At 36.6% G+C, this 15,514-nt stretch overlaps 1 long non-coding RNA gene and 1 pseudogene across 1 annotated transcript; both read left to right on the top strand.

The window, feature by feature from the left end:
* The first annotated feature begins 742 nt into the window (after positions 1–742).
* Positions 743–1,498, top strand: LOC114578888. The gene is made up of 2 exons (XR_003699806.1): positions 743–811; positions 914–1,498. It is a non-coding gene; the product is annotated as an uncharacterized LOC114578888 (long non-coding RNA).
* A 12,189-nt stretch (positions 1,499–13,687) lies between these two features.
* LOC114578887 lies at positions 13,688–14,711 on the top strand (annotated as a pseudogene).
* The last annotated feature ends 803 nt before the right edge of the window (positions 14,712–15,514 follow it).

The raw sequence follows: 15,514 nt of genomic DNA, 5'->3' as shown, positions 1-15,514 counted from the left end.
ATAATATCAAAACAAATTGCTTTCTCATCTCTACTTTTACTAGAGAAGAATCTATTTTTTTCCTTTATTCAATGCTTTGGCATTTCTAGATCACCGCCACTGCCTTCGACTACATTACTTTTAAGTTTATTATCAACATCTCATCCAAAATTCTTATGAAAATCCCTTCTCCCAAAAACAAAAGAAAATGGTATAGATTAAAAATAGCTAACATCAGTGAATTTTCACAGAAAACAAAGGACATAATTATACACAGTTTAAACTGACAAGACTTCTCTAATCGGAAGTGTTGAAAATGCAAAAAATATGTTTGCGATATGATATCAAACTATAGTGCCTTCTGGTTTGAGGTTTCATTAGACGACAATCTATTATATCTTTTATTCCAAATTATCCAAAGAGAGACAAAAAAAGTCGTGTCCCAGAGATTGATAAAGTTGTTTTAGAATGTTTGTCCTGAAGAAGGATAGAATATAGCTTTAATGCTTCATGCTGCATTTTGGATGCCAAACAACCTGTAAAGCCTATTCTAGAATTATACTTAAAGGTTGCATTTAGTTTTTATGTAGTGAACCTTACATTTTTTTTGAATATATTACATACTTTATTTTTGTCCATAGATTATGTGAGCAACATGGGTGATAAATTGCATTATTTATCTTCTATTAGACTCTACTCACATATATGTTTTATAATGATTTTTAAGAAATGGCACCACATACCAGAACACATGTTAGAAATACAGGATGTAGAGAACAAACTGAAGTTGAAATAGATGTTCCAACAAATACCATCGAAAATTATGTTGCAGGTATGCCTCTTATTTAAGATATTATCAAAACTTTATATGCTTATTTTACATTTACATTTATCTTACTTACAAGACTTTAATTTCAACATATTTTTTTCATAGTAGGTACAAGCAATGAGGAGCAAAAACGAAAAAAGAGGTCCAACATATATGTGTAGTATTTGGGGATATCATGCTACCCAACATGGTGGAGAACGACTTGTTAATTTTAACAAGTATGGTCAACCTATTGGACAAAATAAATCATTATTTGTTGAGTTTTTAGGAACTATTGCTCGGAATGGGAAATATGCACCTATTGACATCGAAGTTGAGATCAAATGCCAAAGTCTTTAAAAAAAATATGTTAGAAGTTATTCAAGTATTTATCTTCATAATATATCTACTTGTTTTATTTGATTTTAGTTACATTCATAAAATAACAAAATTCTTTGGATTTAACAATAAATATTTTCTTTTTTTTAGGAGAAATTTGAGATTACTCGTGGTAGTGATGTATGGGTTCTTCAATCAATTGGGAAGAAATGGAGGAATTGGAAAGCAGACATTAAATCTCGATATTATGATCCAAATATGACTACAGAATTACAACTATGTAATGTGCCAAAAAGGATACTCAAAGATCAATGGAAAAATCTTCTTTCCTATTGGAATTCAGAAGAATCAAAGGTATATTATCATAACTTGTAAATTTTAAAGAGTTATTCATAGCATATTTTTTTATTAATTCACATTTGTGTTTAGTGTATAAGTGAACGAAATAAAAAGAGTTGGTAAAAAAATAGTTTGATGCACATAACTGGAAAAAGGAGTTTCGGTCAAGTGCGTTAAGATCAGGTAAATTTTATATGTATATACATGTTTCTGTCAGTGTGTGTTATACTTAAATTTTGAAGTCAATTATTCTTTTAATTTAATTAACTTTTATATTTTTATTAATTTTTTTAGGAGAAAAGCATAGGTCACTCACCAACAAGAGTTGAAATGTTTGAAAGGTGTTACACAAAAGAAGGAATTACTAATAATATTGATGCTTATGAAGCTTTGGTAAGTACTTATAATAAAATATTTCATAAATTAATTATAAAATATACAAAAATGTACATGAAATAGTTAATATTCATTATATTTAGGAAAAAATGAAGGAAATAAGAAGTCAAACATCTCAAACAGAAGATGTTGGAAGAGATGATATTTTCTCAAAGGTTCTTGGAAATGACAAGGTCGGAAGAGTTCGCATGTATGGATTTGGTGTAACTCTTTATGTTGCATGGGGAGAAATCCCAAATCGAAGTAGCACTTATCGATTAATAGAAGGTTTCAAGGAAGCATTTGAAAAAATGGAAAAACAAGTTCAAGAACAAGGTGAGGTAATTGCTAAAATGAAGTTGGATATGCAAAGTACACAGCATGCTACTAATAGCACCTCATTAAGAGCTACTCAATATTCTCAAAATGGTGATGTACACTCTTTCAATGATAGTGCTCATATTCAAGTAAGCAAACTATTTACTTATGAACTTATAGAGCCATATTTAAATCTTTCAAATGATCTTTCAAATGTTATTACAAATTTTAGTTAGGTCTTATAAACTTCTTATGTATAGGTTGGAACTAAAGTTGCAGTCAAAAGTGTTCTTGATTCTACTAAAACTATGGCAATTGGATATGTTCAAAGTATGGATCCTACACATATGGTTGGTAACTATCCATTAGGTCCTAATTGGTGTTCAGTTCATATATGGACATGCAATTTGAACTTATGTTGCCTGGCCTCAAGCTTTAGTAAGTATTTTTTTTTTAATTTTAATTTTTAATTAATAATCAATGATTAACTTATTATTTATATGTAATTAATTTTATGTATTCAATTGTTTTGTGTGTGAAGAGAGACTAATATACACCAAGAAGTATTTTCTGATGAGTTTATCTTGATTTGAGTATTCTTACATTATACTGATTAATAAATTTGTTATTATTATATAGTTGATAGAATTTGTTTTATATAGTTTACTCTCCTTCTTCATTAGCATATTCTTTTGGCATATTTATACAGTTACTGGCTTTAATAGAAAATATCTTAGCGGGTGTCATTTATTCGGGGTCACCGGGTCGGGTTCGGGTCAAACCCAAAATGCCCGCACTGTTCGGGTTCGGTCGACCCGATCCGTTTTTTACAAACGGGGTCAATTCCTGGACCCAACCCGACCCGCTTCAGGTTCGGGTCGGGTTTGGTCAATCCCGAACCCGCTTGTTTCAAACCTGGCAAAGCCACGTGGGGGTTAAAAGGCGGGCTGCGACTGGGGGAGCGGGGACGGACCCTTAGGGACTGGTTGGGTATGGCGGACGGGTGACCAGGCGATCGCGGGGCTGTGCGTGAACGTGACGCGGGGCGACGCGGAGCTAACGCGATGCGGGTGCTTGGTGCCACGCGTGTGCGGGCCGTGCACGGCGGGCGGGGCTTGACGAGGGGCGGGATGTGCGGACGCGGAGGTTGAACTGCAGGGCGGTGCGCGGGCGAGTGAGCCAGGTGGCTGACGCGGGGCAGGGCTGCGGGTCGACGCGGTGATCTGCTCCGGGTTCAAATCCGGGTTCATTTCCGGGTTTCCGGTCAACCGAACCGACGCCGGTTTTACAAACGGGTCAATTTTTCAGACCCGAACCCGACCCGTTTCGGATTCGGGTCAACCCTAACCCGAAATTTTTGGGTCGGGTTTGGGTCGGGTTTTCGGGTCGGGTCCATTATTGACAGCTCTAGAAATATCTATGATAGAGGTTTTCACAATTAGATCGACTAGTGTGGTGATTGTAGAAAATCTATCATCTAACTTATCTATAATATCACAGCAGTTTTCAAAAGCTCTTCTTTGCCCACAACAAATTTTCAATAAATTTAACGAGTGTATGCAGCTGTCCCATTCCAACTGTCAAATACACTATCCAGGATCCTCTGTTTTTCTTATATGCGTTGTTTGAAAAATGTAAGGAGAACTTAAGCTATAGTTTTTTCTATGCCAATTTTGTATGCTATAAGCTAGTTTCCCCTACAATTATAGGGGATTTGACCTGAGATGTGCAGGTGTTCTTCTCCTAACTAATTGTTTTTTATAAGTATTTCCTGGAGGGAATGTATCTGAATTTATTAGTGTCAAGGAACCTAGTGATTTTTCTACAGACCTTTCCTTTGCTTTCTCCCATATTTGTTGCTCTTAGAGTTTAACCTAGTGTTTTTCTCCTAGATACAATTCTTGTTTGCTGAAATTATAATGCTGACAGGTTCAACATTGTTCCTTGTTTTGCTTTACCTGTTCTTCACAATGATTGTCATTTCTGGCTATGATGTATTGATTAAAAACATTATTGTTTGCTGTTGAGTTCTGGCCACATTTGTTACTCTTTAGTTAAATTCTGAGCTGAAGCATTCTACTTCAAAAATGCGAGGAAATAATGTGTTCAATAGACACAATGAAAGCTATTGTTTGAACATTGGGATTTTGGTATTGGAATGTTAGATTTTTGCATTATGGTTCATCATGAGAATTTGTGAGACAGCTAAATTTTGGGCTCACTTTGATTGTAACAGGGATATTGAGGAATGTAAAAATTCATTATTTTGTTTCATTTTTCACTCAAATTTGTGTGTGCTTTTAAGATTCAAATTCCTCGAGTACGATACAAGTGCTGATTTATAACTTCCAGAAAGGTTTCTCATTGTACCATGCTATTAGTTTGGCATGAACATTTGGATTTAAAATAATCCTGTTTCACCTGGATGGAATTTAAGTCCCTGGTGCAAGCTTTGTTATACTAAGGAGATTTCTCTGTTGGAGTTTTTGTATTGCGGTTGTGGCTGATTTCTTGGATTTTGTCACTGTTTCCTTTTTAGCTCCATGGTTTCCTTTATTTATGAAGCCTGTGGTTCTTCTATTGCAAAGGCTCAGTTTAATGTCTTTAACTAGACAATGATGAAAGTTGTTATTATTGATCCATTCCCTATGAGGGCCATTTCTGCAACCAGCTTTCATGGAAGGCAGTTTTTCTGCAACCTGACTTCTAGGAAGGCAGTATCGACAACTTTGAGAAATTTTATCTGATGTGCAATTTGGTTTGGTATTTAGTTTGCATATTTTGCATTTTGAATCTAGCTTAGTTGGTTTTCCTTATTACTTTTTTCACCTATGATTGTACAGTAGCACTTGTGCCGAGTTAAGTTTCGTTAAACTGTTTAGTTGTTGTGAGATATTGTGATTGATTCCTTAGAACGCAGACCATGCTTTAAGTTTTTTTGAAACAGTAGAAAATATACAGTCTTAATGAGAAGAAACCTGCACAGGAAAGTTAAAGAAAAAGGAAGAAGATGAACAGTAAAATGATATTGAAAAGGCTTATCTCGATTATCCTTCCAGTGGGCTTTTATAAGCCAATGAGACATCATTACAGACCGTTATGCTCAGTAAGGTGGAGCAGACAGCAGGTCTGGGCGAATAAGTGGTTTTTGGGCTTTAGCCATGTGACTTTTTTGTTTCATCATTAGATTTACATGCCCCCTCAAAATTGAGCATCTAGAGAGCTGATGCTTAATTTGTTGCGCAGAGTGATGAACCGAGTGACCGAAAGTGGCTTGGTAAGAATGTCAGCAAGCTGTTCATCGGACGGAATGTGAGAGACTGCCACGGTTTGTTTTTGAAGATGATCACGGATGAAGTGGTGATCAATTTCGATGTGCTTCGTCCGAGCATGGAAAACTGGATTGTGAGCAAGAGCTAGCGCCGATAGATTATCACAGAACATCATGGTAGGTGATGTGAGACTGATTTGGAAGTCCGAGAGCAAGCGTCGTAGCCAAATCACGTTGGATAGAGCTGAAGACAGGGCTCTGTATTCAGCTTCTGTGGAAGACTTAGCCACTGTAGTTTGTTTCTTCACACTCCAGGAGACAAGGTTGGAGCCGAGGAAGGTGCAGAAGCTAGAGATGGATTTCATGTCTGTTGTGTTAGCTGCCCAATCAGCATCGTAGTAAGTGGTGAGTTCAAGTGGACCGGAAGTGATGGGAAGCCCAAGGTGTTGAGTACCCTTGATGTATTGTATTAAGCGTTTGAGCTTCAGGAAATCAGTGAAGGTAAGATTGTGCATTGATTGGCAGATCACATTAGCCGCAAATGACAGATCAGGTCGAGTAATAGTAAGGTAATGCAAGGAACTAGCAAGTTGTCGGTATAGTTTGGGATTGTCAAATGGTTGCAAATTTGAAGCTGCAGAAGAGCCAGAGGCTGTAATTGGAGTGCTTGCAGGTTTGCAGTCTTGAAAACCCGAGGCTAGAAGAATGTCCCTTGCATAGTGGGATTGGTGAAGGAAAGCTCCAGTCTTGGTGTAAGCAATCTGTATCCCAAGGAAGAGATTCGCTTGACCCATTTGTCTGAGATCGAATGTATCACGTATATCTTGGAGTAGAGTATTGATGGTGGTCATATGATTGCCAGTCAGCAAGAGGTCATCAACATAGATGATGATGTATAACTGTGTTGTACCATGATTGTAAACCATCATAGAGGGATTAGCATGACTGAAACAAAACCCGAACTGAACCAGAAAACCGGTCAGTTTGTGAAACCATTGGCGAGGGGCTTGTTTAAGGCCATAGATAGCCTTGTTGAGTTTGCAAACGTGGTTGGGTCGATTTGGGTCTATGAATCCTGGCAGTTGCAGCATGTAAACGTCTTCCTTGAGGTCCCCGTGAAGAAAGGCGTTGTTCACATCGAACTGAAGTAGTGGCCAATGACATTGAAGAGCTATGATTAGTAAGATTTGGATTGTGGGCATTTTGGCAACAGGACTAAATGTGTCCCGGTAGTTGATGCCATATTGTTGAGTGTAGCCTTGAGCTACAAGCCGGGCTTTATACCGATCAAGAGTGCCGTCTGGTTTGTTTTTGGTCTTATATGTCCACTGACATCCAAGGATGGGAGCTTTGGGGGGAGGTGGAGTGAGGGACCATGTATTTTGTTTGTGGAGAGCCTCTATTTCCAGCGACATTGCAGCTCTCCAATGTGGAGAGGTAGATGCAATCTTGTAGGTAGACGGGGTGGAGGAGATATCTTCAACTGCAAGGAGATCGTAAATTTTCTTGGGCTTTGAATGACCCGTTTTGGATCTGGTCTCCATATGATGGGTGGTTATGGGTTGGACAGGAGGGTCGGGAAGAAGAGTGTGAGGAATAGAAGGAGTAGCTGAGGGGGAGGATGTGTTGGGGAGTGGGGAGGTTGGAATAGGTAACTGGTTAGGAGATGATTGAGGTAATGTAGGTGAGGTGTGTTAGACGTGGGGATGAGAAGTGATGGAGGAATGTTTGTAGTGGTTGTCTTAGGAGAAGAGTTTAATGGAGATTCAGGAGAAGAGAAATGTTGTTCATGGAATTTGACGTGTCTAGATATGTAGAGTTTGTTGGTAGGTTGGTGAAAGCACCGATAGCCCTTGTGAGAGGGAGAATAACCCAGGAAAATGCAAGGAAGAGAGCGTGGAGCGAGTTTGTGAGGGGAATATGGTTGAAGCCAGGGAAAGCAGATGCAGCCGAAGGGTTTTAAATGGTCATAATTAGGAGATCGACCATGAAGAAGAGTGAAAGGAATTTTAGAGTTAAGTGCTGAAGTGGGTAGTCTATTAATTATATAATTGGACGTTTGAAGAGCTTCGGCCCATAAACGGAAGGGAAGGTGAGCAGCGTGCAGAAGTGTACGTGTAGTTTCAACGAGGTGCCTGTGTTTACGCTCGGAGACACCATTTTGCTGTGGGGTATGAGGGCAGCTGAATTGGTGGGAGATCCCGTGAGTGAGGAGCAGGTTTTTGAAAGCATGACTGGTATATTCTCCTCCGACGTCGGATCTGAAGGTTTTGATGGTGGAATTAAATTGAGTTTTGATCATTTGTAGGAACTGTAGAAATTTTGTTATGGTTTCATTTTTAGAGTGCATTAAATAAATCCAACAGAAGCGAGTAGCATCATCAATGAAGACCACATAAAACCGAAAACCATTAATGGATGGAATCGGGGAGGGACCCCAAACATCAGAGTGTATTAATATAAAGGGTGTAGTTACATGATAAGCATTCCTAGGAAAGTTGAGACGATGGCTTTTAGCCACATTACAAGACGTGCAGACAAAACTAAAAGAACTATTTGTAAGTGCTGGAATGTTTTTGGAAAGAGCTGCCATCGCACGAGGATGAGCATGACCCAAGCGAGTGTGCCAGAGAAGAACGGATGTAGGTGTCGTGTGAAGAGCAGAGGATGTTGTAGTAGCGGATGTTTGAAGCGGGTAGATGCCGTTGCGGTTAAGGCCATGATGGAGAGTTGTATTGTCCTGAAGGTCCTTGATAACATAGCGACCGGGATCAAATGAAATAGAGCAATGATTGTCATATACGAGTTGAGAAATTGAGAGCAGATTGTGTGAAAGAGATGGAACATGGAGGAGGTTCGAGAGTTTGAGCTTACGGTTGGTGTCGGGTAGAGGAATAAGACCAGTGCCGCTGTTCTGTATTGGCAAGGACGAGCCACTCGCAGTTGATATGGTATCTCCTCCATGGTAGGATGCTGGCTGTTGGATATTGACAATGTCAGGGGTAAGGTGAGTGGAGGCCCCGGAGTCCAGTATCCAGTCAGTAGTGTTTGGAGGCTGTGAGTGAGCCATATAAGCCTTGGAGGTATTTGTTGGAGTCTCGGCATAGGTGGACTTATAACGGTGCCAGTAGGAGAGAGCTGAATGACCGGCTTTACCACAAATTTGACAGGTCGGGCGTGAGGTGTTGCGAGTAGTAGAGGTGGGTGTTCTTGGATGCGTGGACGTAGAGATGGAATTTCCACCACGACCCCTGTTGGTCCTGGACAAAGGGCTTCTACCTCTTCCGCGTGAGGAATATAGAGCCTGAATTTCTCCTGTGGAAGTTAGCTCTTGTTGAACTTCTGAATGTAGATTTATCTCCTCACTGCAAAACAAGGAATATAAAGCTTCAAGAGTAATGGTATGGGGTGAGATACGTATTGCAGCTTTGAAGGGATTATAGGTAAGAGGCAGTCCCTTCAAAGTGTAAAGCACAATGTCCTCCATTTCAATGTGTAATCCAGCCGCGGCTATATTGTCGACCAGGGACTTAATTTGTGCTAGATATTGAGGGATGGTTTGGTCTCGCATTTGCACATTGTGTAGTTCATTTTTAAGCGGCAGGACTTTTGATCTGTTCGATGGTTGTAGACGGTGCTCCAAAGTTGTCCAGATATCATGGCAGGTCTTGAGATGAAGTATATAAGGTAGTATTGAAGGTGAGATGGTTGCGAACAACGCAGATATGAGGTTCTGGTCTATCAGTCTCCACAGTTTCTGATCGCTGTGAGAGGTGGGATATGATTGTTCTCCTGTGATGTATCCTTCGAAGTCGTTGGCGGAGAAGGCTTGGTAAATCTGCAACCTCCAGATCACATAGTTCTCTACTGTGAGCTGAGTATGAACTAGTGATTTTAGATTCGACATCAGGAATTTAAGCGGAGCCGGAACGGTGAAGTTAGACAAGGACGAGGACAAGGTAGGAGAGCTCATTGGATGAGACGCTGATGTTTGAGTTTGCGAAGATGCTCCCTGTTCCATCCTCTAGAGCTGGTGTTGCGGTAAAGCTTCACAGCTCTGATACCATGAGAAGAAACCTGCACAGGAAAGTTAAAGAAAAAGGAAGAAGATGAACAGTAAAATGATATTGAAAAGGCTTATCTCGATTATCCTTCCGGTGGGCTTTTATAAGCCAATGAGACATCATTACAGACCGTTATGCTCAGTAAGGTGGAGCAGACAGCAGGTCTGGGCGAATAAACAGAGGAGTGGTTTTTGGGCTTTAGCCATGTGACTTTTTGGTTTCATCATTAGCTTTACACTTAATGCACAAGTGCTTTATTGCATGGATGTTGTTCGTAACCTTATTAACCTAGGAAGAAAAGATTCCAAGGCTAAAATGTTCACACACAATATTGAGACATATAAATAACCAAACTGTTTAATGAGAAATTTTTATTAAGTAAAAGCCTTCAAATTCTTGCTGGTAGTTGATAGATTATCACTAAAACACCAAACATATAGAAATCCCTAGGCCCAAATTGATTTATGATTTTACTAACAAGTAACAATTTATATTGACTGTCTTTGTTTATTGAGATTTATGAATTTAGGTAGACCTTACAGAATATACTGAGAAACACAAAGCCAACAAATTTTACTTATGGACAAACAGGTAAGTACTTATGTTTGAGGAACACTTTGTTTAGGGTTTTATATTTAAGACTTCTTTATGTTTTTATTGAACAAAAAAAAAATTAGTTGACTATAAAATTGTTGGACTTCTTTTTATTATTTTCAAATTTTATTCAACTGCTGCCCATTTTGCTTTGGCAAGTTGACCATCAAATGCAAAATGAGAACATCAAGCTCATGTCAGCTAGCCTGCACGAATCATGGGATAGGAGCTTCAATGAATGAGTTTTTGTAGAGTACATCTTCATATATGCAAAACGTTGCATAAGTAGTTCTTGTGCATTGTGTTTGCATTTTTTATTTTCAGCTTTTTAACTTGATCAGATGGTTCTAGCTATAAATAGAAAATAAGATTTTCAAGATTTAATAATTATTTACAAATGCAGCAGACTGCTTGATTGGAATTTGTTGTTTGGGATCACCTTCAAGCAATTGCTTGAGTGTTTTCATCTAAAATGAACTCATAACCATTAGCTATTGTTACAATTTTGCCTCTTCATCATGCACCATCTAAAATGAACAGGATTTTCAACACTATTTTCTTAATTATTATTTTTTTATTTTATTTGCTTTCTATTGCATGAAGACAGGGCTTTCTGCTAATATTGTTTGTTGAAAACACTGAAAACACTGGACATCTTGTTCAATTTGATGTGTTCATATTACGCAATCATGTATTAATTCAAAAAGATAGGTAAATATGTAATTTGATTTCATTTAATCTGTTGTTTTCTTCAAATACTTGGTTTCTTCAATTACTTTTTAACTTCTCTTTTATAAACTCTTTTGTTTTTTTTTTCCTGCCTGCAATGCTCTTACAACCTTATATATTCTCTATGATATTGGTATAGAAAAGAAATAATAGTTCGAGCTTGCAATTTCAAACTTGAATTCTTACAGAACCCTTTTTTTGCCATGACTAAGTGGTTTGATAAAGGTCAGTTTCGATTTCTAATTCATTTTATGAATTTGGATGTTCATATGTTTTCAATAAAAGAGTTTATAAGTTGATGTGTAGTTTATCCACCTATCTATATTACATGGTTATACTACGTTAAGGATTTAAAGAATATTGGTTTAAAGATCAAAATATTTCTACTTATCTTTTCATTTTTCTGGTCTTTGCTGTTCCAAATATTATGAGAAACACTTTGTTGGCATCTTCATCTTGTATGGTGGTGGATGCTACTTGGATGATGCACCACAAATTGTACAATTCATGATAGTTTAACTGGCTAAACCATTTTGAGTATTCATCTTTAGTTTCTTTTCTGTCTGAAGCTTGATTCCTTTCGCAGTATATTGATTATCCAACTTCAAACAATGCATCGAAGAACATTATTAAATGTTTTCTTATTGGCTGGTGAAGCATTCTGTGGATTACAAGCCACTGAATTCAGGAACATATTAAAAAGTATTTCTAAAAACAAATGGCAGTGGCCCTTTTTTAGAAGATGAAAATGAAGATCTTTAAGCTAATTTTATTGATGAGGATAGCCAGCTTCCAAGTAGAATATCAAAGACTACTAACTCAAAAACCAGATTTGCATGTTCGAACGATGATTATGCTTGCAGTTTATCAGCTTTTATTCAACAAATAATAGATCAAATAGGCTACAAAGTTGATAGATCTTCCATATGAAGTCAAATTAGTAAATTTTTTGGGTTTTATAGAAATCATTACCTAATATTGTGAGCAGGCAAGGGTTGATTTAAACCAGAAGAAGGGGAGGAGACGAAAGCTAGGATAAAATTATTATCTATGAATATCATGTTGAAAAGAGGAAAAATTGCTGTGTATAGATTAATCTAGAGAAGTGCCTATAAATTGACAAACAAATTAAATATAAAAGGTACTACATAAAGAGGTAAATATTCTCAATTATGAAAATCATCTCTCCAGCTAATAAGCTAATTTAAGTTTTTTCCTAGATAACTATTTTCTATCCTGTACTTTTCAATTGAAGGCATCTTTATCTTTAGTAAACTTCATTCTACTTTCAAATTTGGCATGTTACATCAGCAAAAGTAATTCTTAATCCTTGAAGGTTGATTTTCTGAGTTTTCTTTGAATTGGAAGAATTAATGTGCAAGCATAATTAAAGAACAATGCCTTGCCGGCTTCGTATTTTTCAAAATCATTGCTTTTGTTATCCATAAAAATAGTCTTGTTGTTTCAATTATCATTGTGATGTAATTGTTATATCTGAACTGCCTTCGTGGTTCTTTGGGAGGAAAACAAGAGGTGTAAACTCAAAGAGATTAAAAGAAGGGTGATAAGTTGCATCTATAACATAAAACCTTCTGGATGCGGAAAGATTTTCCCAAGAGCTTCCTGATATTCCTGGTAGCAGGTTGGTGAATTTTTATGTTAGTTCGTTTAGATTCACCAACTTATTAAGATTTTTTTTTTCTTCGGATTTCTTTGCTCAAAGATAATACCTTTCAGAATCATCTACATCTGGTATTACACATTGCACAAGATGCAAGGTTTATTATGACAATTGTAGTTGCTTTTGTTTATTGTACTACAAATTGTTTTGTGACAGGAATGCTTTAATTATGTGCATTCCCAATAGCATATCTGCACTTATTTATTTTGCTATTCGGTTTCTTTATATTTTTAGCAGGGGGAGATATATAAGTCATCCATGGCTGCTCTTTTTATCTGAAAGTAGTTATGGGAAGCAGGTACCTCTAAGTGAATTTCGCTTGTCAAGATTTAGATCAGTGGGTTGATTGGCTATAAGGTACCAGTTTCTCTTAAGCATATATAATTCATATCATAGTAAGCTCCACTTCAACGTAGAAACTTTATTTTATTGATAAATTTGTTATGTTGGAGGAAGTGATGAAAATATGCATATTTCATAGTAAGCCCCACGTCAAGCATATTTTGTCATGTATGGCTTGCAATATTATACACATATTTTCTTACTTTTCCTTGTACTTTGTAGCTGAGAGACATAATTTAGGGACAATATTATGTTTTACAATAAATGCCAAAAAAATGATTATAATTCCTCCTTAAAATGGTAAATGAACGTGAGATACTATTAATTATTTTCGTAAAGTTTCGTAAAGCAAAGAATTTGCTGACTATATAATCTTTGAAAATCACATGGCATTCAAATTTGAATTCTGGATGATAGAATCTCTTCTATAGGATCCAATTCAAAAATCATATCATTGGGCATTCGTTTGATAGAGATACATTGCTAAAAAAGTGTTTTTGAAAGCATGATTTCTTTCAAATTATTAAAAAAAAAAAACAGCTTTTACTTTACTCTGGTTCTACCTAACCAAATAAGGGAAACAGTTCTCCTACGTTTATTTTGCAGACAACCAAACAATCTCAAAGTAATCGAAATACAATACATTTACATAACATTACATTTACTTTACACTGCATTTCTTTTTTAGGCAACCAAACAGTCCCTAAATTTACTTTACATTGCATTTACTTGACACTGCATTTTTTTTTTCAGGCAACCAAACAACCCCTTAGTGATGAGACTCTTGTAAGAATATTCATGTCAATTATGGAACCTTTACGTATAGCGTTTCATACTCAAAGCTAACTATGTACGTCTTCCAGGCATCCTTTGCAAGCTAGGAACCCAGGCCCACTAGGCACTGCCACAGGTATCCATGTCAACAATATGTAAAGCTTGGCACAGTTCTTAGACATTTTGGGTACACTGCTGTGGCTCTTCATGGCTGCCTGCAATAAGAAATGTAGGTTGTTAGTTATGGTTTCTCTTTTTTTAATATGTTTACTTGTCCCATGAACAAATTAGTTTGGCCTATTTAAGAATATCTTGATTTTTCTCCTCCATAATATAAAATGGAAATCAAAGTAGAAAAAGATCAATGATATATATTTGGTCCTTTTGTCTTCTTGACTGTTTTAAACATTTCATACTATGATTCTACTCTTTTCTCATTAAATGAACTAAAGGCTTCAATTATTACAGGCTCTCAAATCTGTAAGATTATTGTTCCAAGACCCATGCATGCGAGTTGCATCATATGTGTCCAAGGTTCTAGTTGAGCTAGCTTATAACATAACTAACTAGCTCCTATTCCCTCATGATGCTCTGTCAGACCATCTCCATGAAGCCTTGCAGGACCTCAACTCAGCAATCAAATCACACCCACATCTCTTCCTTGGTTGAAAAAATAGCCGCAATGTAACAGAACCAAACACAAGAATACTTCTTCAGTTGTGGCCTTACCTTCACTTAAAACTGATACATCAGTAATGCTACAATGGAAGAGCAATAGGATTGCAGACAGACCAAAGGAGTCATCTGAGCAAAAACAACTAAGATCAACGCTAAGTAAGCTTGCAATGATCAACGCTAAGTAAGCTTACAATAACCACCCTTGAGTTATCAGATGCACTTCCATTTACAACCTTTTCTTCCTTGTTAGTTGAGATGGTTGCAAGGCTGGAACTTGTTATTGAGGTAGAAGAACTAGGAAGGGACACGAGGTGCACCGAATAGTTTACTGATGAGGGTACAAAAATCACATCAGATAGTGTCACTAGGGCAGAGACCTAAGACTTGGTTGATATTATGTAAAGAAATTGCCATGGTGATAAGGGCTATTTTTTTTTTTTTTTTTTTTTTTTTCAGATTTTCATGTAATGTTTGGTGAAGGCATTTATTGTAATATATTGATTATGTACATATATGAAGATTGCAATAGAACTTTTGTTATATTTAAGGTGAAAAATTCTTATAATTTTAGATTTATGAAATAAATTTTTTATTTGAAAAAAAATATCTTATGCAAGCTCTCATATGTACGTGAAAGTTTTAGAAGTTTGATTGGAGATTAATTATTTACAATTGAAATATTATGAGTTAGCATAAGTAATTGATAATTGAATGTAATTTATATTAGATATAAAACATATTGAGGCACATAATAATGTCATTTTATTAAAATTATTTCATTAAATTTAAGTGTTGGGAAATCATATATCTTAGGGCAATTTAAACGTGCCTTATTAGTAAACATGTTCTATTAAATAAATGTGTTAGGAAATCTTACCTATTATGACACATAATATTTGTCGTATTTATTCACAAATCCCATCATATAAAGGTGTTAGGAAAGCTTGTCTATTACGACACTTTATAGGTGTCATTAAAAAAGACTATGCCATCAAAATTACATGTCATAAAAGTTAAGTTTTTAGGGCACATAAAGATGCCCTTAACCCTATGCCAACGGCCACCTAAGTGACACCATTGTTTGATGCCCCAATATGTCATGTGCCGTTATAGATACATATTATGGCACTTTAAGGTGCCTTAATAGCCATTATTTTTTGTAGTGAATTAGTAGAATTTTGATTCAAACCCATACAACTTAGTGACATTAAGGACAAAAAATT

Source organism: Dendrobium catenatum, unplaced genomic scaffold (genome assembly GCF_001605985.2).
Source record: "Dendrobium catenatum unplaced genomic scaffold, ASM160598v2 original_scaffold_202637, whole genome shotgun sequence".
NCBI classification, from domain to species: Eukaryota; Viridiplantae; Streptophyta; class Magnoliopsida; order Asparagales; family Orchidaceae; genus Dendrobium; species Dendrobium catenatum.
The sequence above is the reverse complement of the archived record's forward strand: the minus strand, read 5'-3'. Positions and strand labels throughout refer to the sequence as shown.